This window comes from Arachis ipaensis, chromosome B8, assembly GCF_059453495.1.
Source record: "Arachis ipaensis isolate K30076 ecotype BB chromosome B8, ASM5945349v1, whole genome shotgun sequence".
Lineage (NCBI taxonomy): Eukaryota > Viridiplantae > Streptophyta > Magnoliopsida > Fabales > Fabaceae > Arachis > Arachis ipaensis.
In genome coordinates, this window is record NC_142443.1 from 20,373,113 (window position 1) to 20,387,767 (window position 14,655).

Here is a 14,655-nt window from a genome sequence, read left to right on the forward strand (position 1 = left end):
TCTGTCGCAGTGAGTTGTACTGGTTTTTTCAACTAATTTTTTTTATTTTATTAATGAACTATATGAATTGATGCAGAGTTCTTTATTTGGTTAATTATATGGATTGATGCAGAGTTCTGTATGTAATGGCCGCTGTATGTAATTCAATTTTGGATTATTTGGTTAGTTAATTATTTGGTTAATTTTATGTAACAGCTGTTTTACTGGTTTTTCAATTTTATATTCTGAATTTTGAATGCTGAATAAAATTTTGATATAATTGTAGATTCTGAATGGCTGTAATTCTGAATTTTGTTGTAATTGTTGTAATGGCAGGAGTTTTATTGATATGTGGAAGTACTGTTTGTCATATAGCTACAATTGGGAATAAATAAATTTTATTTTATTTTATTTCTTTTCTTAATCAAATTTTGGAAGTCTCTAGTTAGGTTTGGAAGGGACTAATATTGTTGTTGGCTCATGATAATTTCGTGATCAACATAAATTCCTTTCTGAATTTGAGTTTCTGATGCTTTATTTATTTTTTAATTTTTGCTGCCTCTCTTGATTAAAAGAAACCACTATTGGACAAAAAAAACGGATATTTAGTTTTGGGGATACCTTAGCTTTTGTCCAATGAAATAGTTTGCATTGCTTACAATTATTTGACTAATTAATTATATGACAACATCATCTTAAAATTGAGCTCTCCTTATAATTGCTGCATATGGAAGCTGTAACAATCAATTGTCGTGGCAATGTATTGTTCAATGAATCTAGGATTAAGATGAGCTTATGAATAAGATTAAGGAATAAATATTTGGTCAGTCTTTTGCTATTAAGAAAACTCAGTTTATTGCTGTTATATATTGAATTTTTTTATAATTTTATTATATATTTAACTAAACCGGTTCAATTAAGGTTCGACTCTGATTGGACTATTAAATTAGTTACTTCACTAGTTCAATGATCGGTCTGATTCTCGCAACTTTGCTATTTAAATCGTAGTGATCAAGTCACATAATTTAAAACTGTCATTACATTATTTTTTTAGAAACCATCTCATTTAAATTAGTACTCAACAAAATAAAAATTTAAAAATTTAAAAATTTTGATAATCAAAATTTAAACTATTATAATTTAAACTTAAAAATTTTAATAAAATTTGAACGAAATAATCTGAACTTTTCAAATAATAGAGTACATGAAAAACCTTGTAAAATTTGCTATTTAAATTGGCAGTTTTAAATTATGTATTTAAATGGGCAGTTTTAAATTACGTAATTTGAGTTAAAATTGTCCATTAAAACTGTCTATCTCCTATATTAATATTTTTATTTGGAGAGTAACAACGTGAGAAAGTTATTAATTTAAAATTTAAAATATAGATGAGATATAAATTAATTAAGGTAGATCTAAACAGTAACAAAAATATATCGAATTTTATTTTTTAAATCGGTCAAAATTATATTTTTAATACCGTTTTATAATTTTAAAAACTTATATTTTTATATCTATAAAAATTATATTTTTATAATTACAAGTACTCATATCTCATTTAAGAATTAACTATGAGCATGTTTCTTTTACACTTAAACGAAATATGTGGATTACGTCTCTTTCAAGTATCACGTTTCTTTTACATTGTAAATGAGATATATAATAAAATGAAAATTCGTAAATACGCTTCAAATTACAAGTAAATAAAATATTTAAATTATTTTTTATAAAAAAACTAATTATAAAATATAAAAATATTTTTAAATATTTTGGTGGCTAATCTGGAGGAAAAAAAAGAAATCTAGATCCTCAACCAGGTCGGGCCATAACTCAATCACCAGACCCGACTCGATGAGGTTTCGCACTTCTCCAAATGTTAGTTAGGGCACCCAGCGGCAGCACACAAGGCTACACAGTCACGCACCCTCTTCTCTAGCACGTAATGAGGCACAACCCTGACCTGAACCCCCTCTTCTCTCAGCACGCAGCCACACACCCTCAGCCCCCACCTCACGCACGACGCCACCGTTTCCCTCTCAGCCCTCTCTCTCTCTCCCTGTCTCTCACCATCCACCATCACTACTCACCAGCCTCAATGGCGATGACACCAGTGGCTGCAAAGTGCGACGGCGCTTCTCTGCTCCCTGCCACCATCACTCCATCAGTCAGCCGCCACCTCTGCTCTACTGCCTGCAGTCGTCTTCTTCTTCTTTGCCCCTGGTCGTCTTCTTCTCTTCTCTGACCTCTGTTCTCAAGCTCAGGTAAATGATTAATGTTCTGATTATTGGAACTTCTGATTATGGGGTTTTGATTATTGCTTTGATTAGATTTTGATTATTTTTCTGATTAGTATTTTGATATTGTTTTGACTTCTGATTACCAGTCATGTTATTTTCTTTTTTTTTTCTTGAAAAAAATCATTAGTGTTGGTATTTTGGTGTTCTGATTCTTATTCTGATTACTAGTAAACTAAATATTTGTTTTGATTATTACTTGTTTTTTTTTTTTTCTGATATGTTCTTAATTTAATTGATGCGATTATTTTTTCTTAACTTTGTTAATATGGTTATTGTTCTTCCTGTTTGTTCTAATTTATACTTAATAACTTAATCTTATTGTTAATGCTGATGATTTATTTCTAATTATTCTGTGACACACCCCCATGTTATAATAGACGACAATTGGGCTTGAAGTTTGGACAATGTATAGCTCACTACAGTGCTTTTCTATGTGCCGAATTTCTACTTTTTATTTAGCTTAAATAGTAGAGAATGTTGCAGAAAAGAGCAAGGAATTGACCTCTTGTAAGGGTGAAATCAAGACCTTCAAGTTAACTGAGGCTCTCAAGAACAAGATTTAACTAGTTTTGAAATTAGAATGCTCTGGTGGAGCCAGATTAAATTGCTAGTTTTGAAATTTGCAAACAATACAACTGCTCAAGATTCATTAGTAAAATATGCCAATTTAGTGATGTCGGAGTTGAATCCAAAATGAACATGATTGGGTACGCTCACTCGACTTATCCTACTGATATTATTTTTCTGTGATATTTTTGCAGTTTGATGATAGTATAAGTGACAACATTAGTGAGACTGAAGGTGGAATTGGTGGACATGTTCTTTGTGCAATTGATATGTCAAGTCTAAGGTGTTTGTATTTTTCATTTTTTTTAATTTCAATGTGTAAAGAGCAACTAAGATGTGTAATGTATAATGATTTTATAGAAGCATGATTATATTTGGACAGCCATATTGAAATATCTCTAAAGAAATGAGTGAATACTTATTTTTACATAATATTGTAACTGAGCCTTCTTTATTAGTTTACTGATTAAGTCATGTTTTTTAGAGCTATTTAATAGATAGAATAGGCATTTGATCAAACCCAAAGACTTGGTTATTATTAGGTTAAGCTTCAATACCTAATTTCTTTAAACATGGTTTGAACTTTTTTAAACATGTATAATTTTGAAATAATTTTATTTGTTTGCGTTATAATTTTTTAGTTAAATCACTAAAATAAGAAAATAATGAGGTTTATTTTAATATAGCGACAAAATTGGTATTCTAACTAATATTTTGTGAAACATTAATGACATACCTGCTATTGATGATGGTGACAAATTAAAGACTCCATTGCGACTGAAACATTTGTGATATACATATCAATTTGTTACTAGTTTAAAAGGAAATTGAGATAGTAATAGTTTTCGTTTAGCGACAAAATTTCTACAAATTTGATTAAGGATTTTCAAAAATTAGTTATAGATTTGCTACAAAATGTGACAAATTTGTGATCATATTAGCGGACAACTTGCAACGAGTTAGGTTTGGGAAAATTTTTCGCTAATTAGTGTCAACTAAGCATTCCATTTTGTCTATGAAGTTAGCTTGCATTTAGCAATGAGTCTGCTGTAGTAGAGTTTGTTGCTAATTAGTGACTACTGTTTAGACTATTTCTTCTATGAAATTAGCTTTTACTTTAGTGATAGATTTGTGACTATCTATTCGGTTGCTAGCGACTGTTGTTTGCCGATCTGCGACTTGAAATTAGCGAGAAAAGCATTAGTTGCTAGGCGGTAGCTAATCTGTCACTAAATTATATTTTGCGTCAGATTGGCGATGATTTTACAATTCTTTTTGTGGTAGTTAATCAGCCATATTCTTGTATTGTTGGTTCAGTTATTTATTCATAACAGTATAATGTTATGATCCTTTCAACTCCAAATTTATTTGTGGCATCTCTACAGTATTTTAATTTTCTATTTTATTTTAAATATAATACTCAAGAATATTGTATATCCATCAAAACAAAAATGTTTTCAACAAGTTCTAAGATGAGACACATGAAACAAACTAAATTGTGTAATATAATTACATAAAGAATAGGACATCTGTGAACTCAACATTATTAAAGCAAGGAGAGTAATCCATCAATCAGAAAATAAAATAACAAAATGACGAAATTTAATTTTTATTAAATTTTAATATTGTATCATCTGAATAATTTTTTTTATTAAAGTTTAAGTAAAATAGATCCATATCACACACTCTTTAAGAATTATTTTCATTTTATACATACAAATTATAAACATTTCAATTTTCCAAAAAGAAATAACTAGCCAAAAATGTTATGTAAAGGAGAAGGGTGTTCATAGAATACAGAGGAATTTTATGACAATTACTAATAAGAAACAAAAGCAATATTGCATGAAATATAGGAAGGGCCATAAAAAAAACTCTCCTCTTCCCCGCAACGGGTAACGAAAACTTTGTATCCACGGATTTTTAAAAGATTAAAGAAAAAATCGAAAAAGAAGATTTAAAAAAAATAATCCTCAAGGTAATATATGTGCTTCAATATTAAATGTAATCTTGCTGATTAAATTGTATTAAAAATCAGGGTAATATATGTTCTCTTTATCAATTATAACAACAACATTAGTACTGGTCTTTTTTAAAAGAACGAACTTAAAAAAGAAAATATAACAATTAAAATAAAGATATTAAAATGAGTTAAAGGCAACATCAAAATTATATGAATTGCTGCAAGTTCTTTTTTAATATCTACATTGCATATTCAAAACACACCTACACACATACGTATGTCACAAGAGGCACAAGTTAGTTGTTTACACAGCAGTTTACTAATTTTGTAATTCAAATTCAATAATGGCACAAGAGGCGGACACACTGAGCCATTTTGTTTAATTATCCTTAACTCTGTTTGAAAACAACAACAAACATAAGTAATAGTGCTTCTTTAGCAACAACACCCACAATCATCTCATCAATCACTAAAAATAATTAGCACCCTCAACAACATTCTTGCTATAATAATGGTTCCAAACTTCTTCATCAGTATTCCTTTGTCTTCAATTACCACACTCCATCAAAGTCGGAAGACACACACATACAAGAGGCACACACACATTGAATAAGATCACAGAAGACTTACTGGAAGGAGGAGCGGCGAACGGCGAAGAGGCTGACGGACAAACCACAACTAAGACGGGCCAAGATGCTGCTGCAGCGGTGATGAAGACCGGCAAGATCTTGCTAGAGGCGGCAACAAAAACCGGAATAGAAGCGGCTACGAAGACCGGGCTGGAGGCGGCGACGTTCAGGCTGCAGCAAGAGAAAGCGACGACGATTCTGCCTCGGCCCTCATACGAGGGATGACGACGATTTTGCGGTGAGATTGTGAGAGTGAGACACGGTGGCGGTAAGAGGAGAGGATCGTGGCGGTGGAGGGGAGGAGGCTGGCGGACAACAGTGAGACTAGAGTCGGAGAGGTGTGAATTTCTGAAATTGTGAGAGGATTTGGAAGTGAAGAGAGTACAGGCTTGGTAAACATTTTTTTTATCAAATATATTTAAGTATAAAAATATTTTGTAGTTATTTATTATATAAAAAATTTTTAAATAAATATTTTTTAAAAAAATATAAAGGCTAATTTTTAAAAATAATGTTATTTTATTTTTTTGGTATTTTTATTTTAATTATTAAAAATTTATCAAATATATTTTAATAGTTTATTGACACCAAAATAAACTATATAAGAATAATGACCTTGTAAAAAAGGGCGATAGAATTAGAGTTTTTCTTTCTCAAAACTAAGATATATATATATATATATATATATATATATATTATTATTATTATTATTATTAGAGTAAAATATATTTTTTGTTCTTAAAGTTTGTCAAAAATTTTAAAAATACTCCAAAATTTTATTTTCTCTAAAAATTTTTTTAATTGCACCAAATATACTTCTGACAGCTAAATTTTCAAAAAAAATTAGGACTAATTTAGCAATAATACATTATAACTATCTCTAATTTGCTTGTGTTGGGTTATTCTTATAAAATTATGGCTGAATTGATCCTAAGTTTTTTGAAATATTAGTTGTTAGGGGTATATTTAATACAAGTCAAAAATTTACGGGACAATATTGAAACAAAATAACTCATGAATATTTTTAAAACTTTTAGCAAACTTCAAAAACAAAAAGATACTTTACCCTTATTATTATTAAGTATTAATCGTAGTAGTAAGTTGGTCAATGAATTGCTGCACGCACAGAACGGAATTCAAACCCTCAACACTTGGTTAAACGGATGAGTAAGCTGACCATTCGATCAATCCAAGTTTGTTATAGTAGTAGTATACTTAGTAGTGGTATTGTTATAAACACTGCACTAAAAATGTCACTTCTTGCAGGCCTAGTATGGTCATTTCGTGGGCATTTGGCTAGAGATACAATGTAAATTCATTTTGTGGAAGGAGACCGCGAAATGAAGTTGTGCAAATTTAAAAATCTTTTCAGCCAATTGTATTCTAATAATAAATAATTTTGTTATTTATTTAAAAAACGGCAAATAAATTGCCGAGTTCGTAGAGCCCTAATACTACAACCTTATTACAAACAAGAACACAACAGAACCCTGATACCATACGAAGTAAGAACATAACCTTATTAAAAAGACATTATTGTCTAGGAATTGAAATGAAAAATGAAGACCCTGATACTAAAAATACAGCAAAAATTTATAGGACAGATAAAGCAAGAAGTATGAGGGGATAAAAAAAAAAGGTTTATGGACATATGGTGAATTCCAAAGGAACACTAACAATGGTATCCGAAAAATCATCTCTTTGTCCTTCAAGAGAGTAATATGCAAGAACATGATATGGATGCTTCATGCTTTATTACTAAAAGGAATCAACTCAACAACCAAAAGACCACAACTCGAAGAAGAGACACCATGACCTTGCACCCAAAAGTATCTAAAAGAAGATAGGAACATCGCGGCAATGGCTAGGGCACGCTCGGAAAAAAAGAAACTTTAATTAAAGAAGCATTGTTATAAGTTAAGCTCCGATAAACGGAACATACTAACATAATATTAGAGCTGATAGAATGTGTTGATCATTTATTTCTTCACGAATTCTGTGCCCCTGTAGTTTCATTAAGGGTACCGGTTAGTATAGGACATGTAAATATGAGTGACTAATATGGAATTTAATTATATAACAATATGATAGAATGTGAGGTTTGAATTTCAGAATTGAAAATGATGCATTAGTGTATTATTTACCCAACATTGCAACCATCTCGTAGTTGATTAGACTCATTGTAGAAGTTAAATGCCTGAAACACTTAGTGGGGGAGATCAAGAATCTAGATTTTTCAATAAATAAAAGCATTGGTACTGTAAATGAAATTTGAAGAGTTAAGGTTCAATAATACTCAGGTCATCGGGTGTTGCATCTTCATCTCTGATAAAGTTATCGACAAATTCTCCTTTCATTTTTCCTTTACCACTGCAAGAGAACAAGAAAATATTCTCATATAGAACATTTTAGTAATTTTTTGCAAGTATCTCTCAAATGTAACAAAGTACAGGATGTTACCATCTTGGCAAATTTTGCAAAAATTTGACACCGCAAAAGATGTTACAGGAACCAATAACCAAACGGCTCATACATGAATAACAATATTCTCATAAATTGCATGATATAGGTCACTATCAACTATAAAATATGAAAAATAATGAAGAATAAAATTCTATATTAATGATGTCTAGCAATAACTATAATTGAGCTACCAAGAGAGAAAAAAGAAGCAAAATTAACTTTATCTTTCACACTATGCTTTTGGTATATCCATGAACATAATTCAAATTTACCTTAAGAGACAAGCAATTACCACTGCCACAAGATTGAGTTACATGTAGACACAGCACATGTCACAAAGAACCTCGAGTCTGAATCGAGCAGGTTTTACATGTCACAAAGAACCTCTAGTCTGGATCAAGCAAGTTTTGGAGATTTGATAGTTTTCTTGACTCTCTTTCTTCAAGGTCCATTCTTGGTTAATGAATTCAAAGAGTATACTTGCTTCCTAGTCCAACACATTGTGTCGTCCCAAGAAATTTTCTAAAGGCATTCCCGTGCTATACAGCTATTCCAATCTATTGAGTCCACGTTTACATAAAGATTTAATTTTTCCTTCTATTGCCAACACCATTCGATTTCAAAACAATTAAATTCATAGGATATCATTATCTGGATTAAGACTTTACCAATGGTCCTTGCAAGAGCACTTCCCACCAGAGAAATGGTGGAATTTATTTGAATCTCTCAGAATGATTGTCCTTTCAATATGGACTGATGCAAATTTCATAAACATATGGCAGTCATTACAGACACGTATATTCTTTATGATCCTGATAGGTGCAATTCCATTGGGCCTTCTGATTAAAGCAAAAGCAAGAGCTAGTTTCTCACTGTGGTATGAGATGGATTTAAATTTTTCTTCCTGTCCCACATTATGCAGAACAATGTTTGTATCTGGATTATACCCAATTTGTTGCAATATTGAAATCAATTTGTTCAATTCATCATAGATTTGTTTCACTGCTGGATGATTACGATCTTCTGAAACAAATTTATGGACTTCAATCCCAACTTCAACCAAACTATAAGCAGCAAACTTTTTTGCATTGTTTTTATTCATGAGAGATCGTACATCACCTACTTTTTCCCATCTCCCGCAAGCAGCGTATAAGTTGGAAAGCATAATATAAGGTCCTGCATTATGTGGATCCAACTTGAAGAGATGACCAGCTGCCAATTCTGCATTCTTGATGTCACCCTTCTTTGCACAAATAGAGAGTAAGGTGGACCAAATGAGGTAATCTGGTTCATTAGGCATGCATTTGATCAAATCCACAGCTTTATCAACACTGCTAGAGCGACCAATGAGAGTGACCATACACGCATAGTGATCCAATGTTGGTGTCATCCCATGTTCACTTATTGAATTAAAATATTCATGTCCTTTTGCGACCATGTCAGCATTAATACAAGCAGATAATACACCCACAAAACTAATGCTATCAGGTTTGATATTTTCCTGAAGCATCCTTTCATAAAGAGCCAACGCTTCATGTGGTTGACCATTTTGTGCATAACCATGGATCATAGAATTCCAAGTAATCACATTTCGAAAATGCATTGTCCCAAAAATGTTCCAAGCATCCAAAGTAACTCCACACTTGCAGTACATATCAACAAGAGCACTTGACACAAGCATGCTATGATCAACACCCATTACTATTACTTTTCCATGGACAACCTGACCATGACACAAAGAAGCTAGCTTGGCGCAGGAGCTGACCACACTTGAAATGGTGTAACTGTCAGGTCTAACGTCTCTACGGAGCATGTCGCCAAACAACATCAATGCATCCTCTTCTCTTCCATTCTGTGCATAACCAACTATCATTGTTGTCCAACAAATCTCATCCTTTTTAGGTATTTCACTGAACATCTTCCTTGCATCATCCACATGTCCACACTGAAAGTAAGCATTGATAACAATTGATGCTGTAACTTGGTCAGGTTTCAAACCCAATAACTTCATCTTATTAAACAATCGAATGCACTCATCATGATTTCCCAATTTGACATATCCAGAGATCATAAGATTCCAGGAAACAACATTTTTATGTGTCATTCGATCAAAAAACCACCGTGCCCTATGAATATCACCACACTTCGCATAGACACCAGTGATAGCATTCCATACAAAAGTGTTATCCCCACAACCACTAATAACAACTCTCCCGTGAATCTGCTTACCAAGCTTCAAATCCAAGAGCATAGAACATGCTTGCAATGCATTCACATAGGAGTACTGGGTGAGCTGAAACCCATCTTCTTGCATCCTCACTAAAATCTTCAATGCCTTGCCTGAATGCCCATTAGTTGCAAAACAAGCAATCAAGGTGTTATAAGAAACGGAATCACGAACAGGCATTTGATCAAAGACAGTGCACAAATCCTCAACCAAACCCAACTTAGCATAAGCAGAAAGCAAGGCATTCCAAGAATAAACATCTCTGTGGGTCATATTATCAAACAGGTCTCGTGCATAGGAGAGTTTGCCGCATTTGGCAAACAAATGGAGAAGCTGGTTGTGGATGAAGGAGTCTTTGGGTTGGAAAAGGTGAAGTTGCATGTGAGACTGCAATCTCTTGGCTTGAACAAAGTCATTTGCTCGAACGCAGTGAAGGACATGGCGCGTATAGGAATCAGAAGTAGCAAGGCCGCGAGAATACAAAAAATCAATAGCTTGTCTAAGATTTTGTTTAGCCATTGAAGAAGAAAGTGCAATGCCCAACCTTTCAAAAATACGACTAGCTTTAAGATGTTGACATTTTGGGGGGTGACTCCTTGAATGGCTCCCAAGTGGCATGCTCCTATTGCTCCTGCATCAATGCCCTTCTTACTGAAAAGTTTGAAAGAAAATCCAAAATGAATTCAAAGGACAGTAGGTGCAATGATATCTGTCATGCTCATAATTAACATGCTCTGACTTTTGTTTGGACATATATTGTAATGACTCAACTTTTAGCATGTCATTATTATACCAAAAGTAAGACGTTACTGACCTGTTTTCCTTTATTATCTTTTTAATATTGAGCCTTTACAGCGTTATCGCGTTTCAGTTTTTAAAAAGATTCCAAAAAAATTTTGTTTTTATTAACTTAAACCATATATCAAAGATCACCAAGTAATACTAATCATATAAATACTAATAACAATAAATGTTATACAAGTAATTCAAAATAAAATTGATATAATACCTATTCCTCTGTATAGAATAAAAATCTTAATCAACAAGGCGAGGAAACTCTACGAAAACAACAAGAAATATAAGTAAAGTCCTACTAATTGTCTGTGGTTTCATACTGAGTCTTCGAACCTGTGTCACTAAAAGGTTGGAAATTTATGGAGGTGAGAACAAATCACACTTTCTCAGTAGAGAATGAGAATGCCGTAAAAGTAATAATTGACATTCAAAAAATTAACTTTACTTATAAAACCATTTTTGTCAAACCTTTGGAAATACCTTTTAATCTTACTTTAGATAATTAATTACTTTTTTAATTTTCTAAAGCCAAGATTTGTCATATTGAATATCTCTCAGCCACAACAACAGTTATTACTCATCTCAATTCCTTCACAAACTACTAGCACAAGTAAGAAACTCAATTCAACACAAACAAATCACAATAAGATAAACAACACAATCACAAAGAAGTAATACAAGCAAACACAACCAAATGCAAATGCGCAAACATTATGATGCATGTCTGTCCTAAGTAGATCATGAACTCACGTGTCGGTTTACACCCTATAGCCCGACATTACCTAGGAACAAGTCCCAGATATGGTTTCTCATTTTGTTCTTCGTGCATACATGTCGGTGGTTAAGAATATCACTCCTTCATGACTACCGACAGTCGGCGCAAAGCTCGACCCCATAATATACGCACAAGGGGAAACAGTGATCCTCAATTCGTGGGTGTCCCCAAGATCAACACACAAAACAGAGATCCTCAGTTTGTGGGTTTCCCCGAGATCAATACACAACAAAACAGAGATCCTCAGTTCGTGGATTTCCCCGAGATCAGTGCACACAAAACAGAGATCCTCAGTTCGTGGGTTTTCCCGAGATCAATACACACAAAACTGAGATCATCAGTTCGTGGGTTTTCCCCCGAGATCAACATACAACTGTTCGTGGTTTATTCCCATAATTAATGATTATCAATTCGTGGATTTTTCCCGCATATAAAACGAATAACAATATATAGGTTTCTCCGAGACCAATGATCATTCAGTTCGTGGGTACTTCCTGAATTTAACCAATTATCAGTTTGTAGGTTTTCCCTGTAGTTAAACAACTAACAGTTCGTGGGGTTTTCCTGCCTTTTATCGTTTTTCATTATCCTTTCTAAATCTCAACAATCCACATATCAATTCTTCATTCTCTTTTTCCCTTTGAATTCTTAACATTTTTCTTTAAACCTTTCTTAATTTTCTCAGCCATTCATCCATAAAAATCTTAACCATCAAATCATTTCATAATCTCTACTTTAGCAATCTTAACTGAAACCAACTTTAAAACTATTTTTCAGTTTAATTCTCTATCAAAAGACTCAAGAAAATCATTTATTTTAAATTCATTAAATACTTTTCAAAACATAACCCTCTCATTAAAAGTAATCAAATAAAACTCTTTCTCAAGTTTACTAATGTCCCAAAAACTCAAAGATCATCTCTCTTTACCATTTAAATTCAGATGTTATAAATTCACCAAGCTCCTCAAAAGGTAATCCTTTATTTCAAGCCCAAAACATAACTCTTTTCATCTTGAATCGAACTCAAAACATAGTTCCTTTCTTAAATAATTCAAACTCAAAACATAAACCTTTTCTTGGAAAATCAAATTTAAAATAGTATAATTCTTTTTTTTTTAAACTAAATAAAACTCAAATAATTAATTTTCCAAATCCAAATCTTCTAAAATAACTTTTTAAATAAAACCTCAGATTTTATAAAATTTCGTCAGCACCTTCTCTAAAACTCGGACTTAGCCACCCTTACAGGTTACCTTTTTCTCAACAATTCATCCACCTTTTCTCAACAATTACCAAATAGGAGATTCTTAATCAATCAAAAAATTCACAATTCGCAATAATTAACAATTCAATCATAATCCGCAATTCCCACATAATCCATCAATCCAACTTCCATCTCATCAATTCATAACTAATTTCCCAAAACCAATTCTCAATCAGTCACCAACCAAGTCCACTACCGTTACCATATATCGAATAACTAGCTCATCAACAACCAATTCAATATAATTCATTAAAGATCAGAATTTCAATTCATTCATCACAACCATCAATAACTCAGGCACAACCACAACCACATCCAGCTTCAATCATAATTCAGAATAATCACCACAACTAACTTTTTTCAAATACTTTTCATTCAACAATTAACTCATCATATTTCAATTTAGTAACAATTAAGCAACCTTACACTCCAAATTTTGTATCTAAGCCTAGGAGTCTAGGACTCTTCCAATATCACAATTCCAACTTCCATTTCATTAAACAAAGTTATTAAAATCAGTAGTATAGCTCCAAGAACTCGGAATCAATAATTCACAAAATTACACATACATATTCATAATAGTTCATCAACTTCCAGCAGAATTTTCAAGCATACCCTCATCATCATCAAATCACATAACCAACAGAAATAATCATCCTCAAACACAGCCACAAATCAATCTCATCACAATTTCATCACATTCAATCATATTCACAATCACCAACAACCTAAATTTCGTCAATTTTCATCAATTAATCAAATAAGACATTTATAAATTATTTGCAGTTACTCACTAAATCTCAATGGCATCCATAAATTAAAACAGTTAATTTTAAAATAAATCCCCAACCTCCGAGCGTCGAAATTAGAAGAAAACCGAAACCGCTTGGGGCGGCAGTGGCTGAGCTAGCGTAAACAGCAGCAGAAACAGGGGTTGAGCCAAAGGACAGTGGCTCCAACCCTCGTGAACTCTCTCTTTCACTGCGGCTGGGCTTTCCGACAGCAACGGCTTCTGACCACAACACGACAACCTGGCGCGGCGGAGGAGCGCGACGACGGCAGCGATTGCTTCGGCGCAGTGACGATGACTTCTTCCTTCTTTCCCGCGAGCTCGACGGCTTCACTCTCTTCTCCTCGACGGCAGCGAGCTCGCAGAAACGGCTGGACGGCGACGGATCTAACAGGAACGGGACCCTCGGCGGCGCAGGACGCGACGGAGCTGGCAGCGGCAGAGCGCGACGGCTCCCCTTCTTCCTCGCGTCGTCCCTGGCTCGCGGCACTCTCTCCTCTCGAACGGGTCTGCTCGACAGCGGCGGCAAAGAGCACGGCGGTACATCGTCCTACTCTCTGCAACGGCGTCGACGGCGTATTCCAGGACGGCGGCAGTGATGAAGGAAGGGGGTGGCGTCGCTGAATTAGGAATTGAGGGTGAGTTGTGTTGTGCGTGTGTGTGTGTTTGCCGTGAGAGATGAGGGCTGTGAGCATAGTTGTAAGAATCGGACCGGTGATCGAACTGGTTAGGTTATTAGTTTATTGGTTTATTGATTTAACCGATAAATCGCTGGTTGAACCGGTAAAATCGGTTTCACATGAGTAAAAAATATAAAATAGTAAAAAATTTAGTAAAGTGATAATTAGGTTCTTGAAATTTTTTACTTCGGATTAATTAGTCCTTGAAAAAAATAAAGTATCAATT

General features: G+C 33.5%; 1 long non-coding RNA gene and 1 pseudogene across 3 annotated transcripts; one reads left to right on the forward strand and one right to left on the reverse strand.

Annotated features, from left to right (window-relative positions):
• Positions 1 to 1,832: 1,832 nt before the first annotated feature.
• LOC107611946 (uncharacterized) lies at positions 1,833 to 3,228 on the forward strand. The gene is made up of 2 exons (XR_001613533.3): positions 1,833 to 2,240; positions 3,038 to 3,228. It is a non-coding gene; the product is annotated as an uncharacterized LOC107611946 (long non-coding RNA).
• Positions 3,229 to 7,172: 3,944 nt separating this feature from the next.
• Positions 7,173 to 14,454, reverse strand: LOC107614064 (pentatricopeptide repeat-containing protein At2g01510, mitochondrial pseudogene; annotated as a pseudogene). Of its 2 annotated transcripts, XR_015896838.1 has the most exons (4): positions 13,810 to 14,454; positions 8,171 to 10,776; positions 7,580 to 7,805; positions 7,173 to 7,439 (listed from the first exon to the last, which is right to left on the reverse strand). The product of XR_015896838.1 is annotated as a pentatricopeptide repeat-containing protein At2g01510, mitochondrial pseudogene, transcript variant X2 (transcript). The 2 variants fall into 2 exon arrangements; XR_015896837.1 differs by having other exon boundaries at positions 7,173 to 7,805.
• Positions 14,455 to 14,655: the final 201 nt, after the last annotated feature.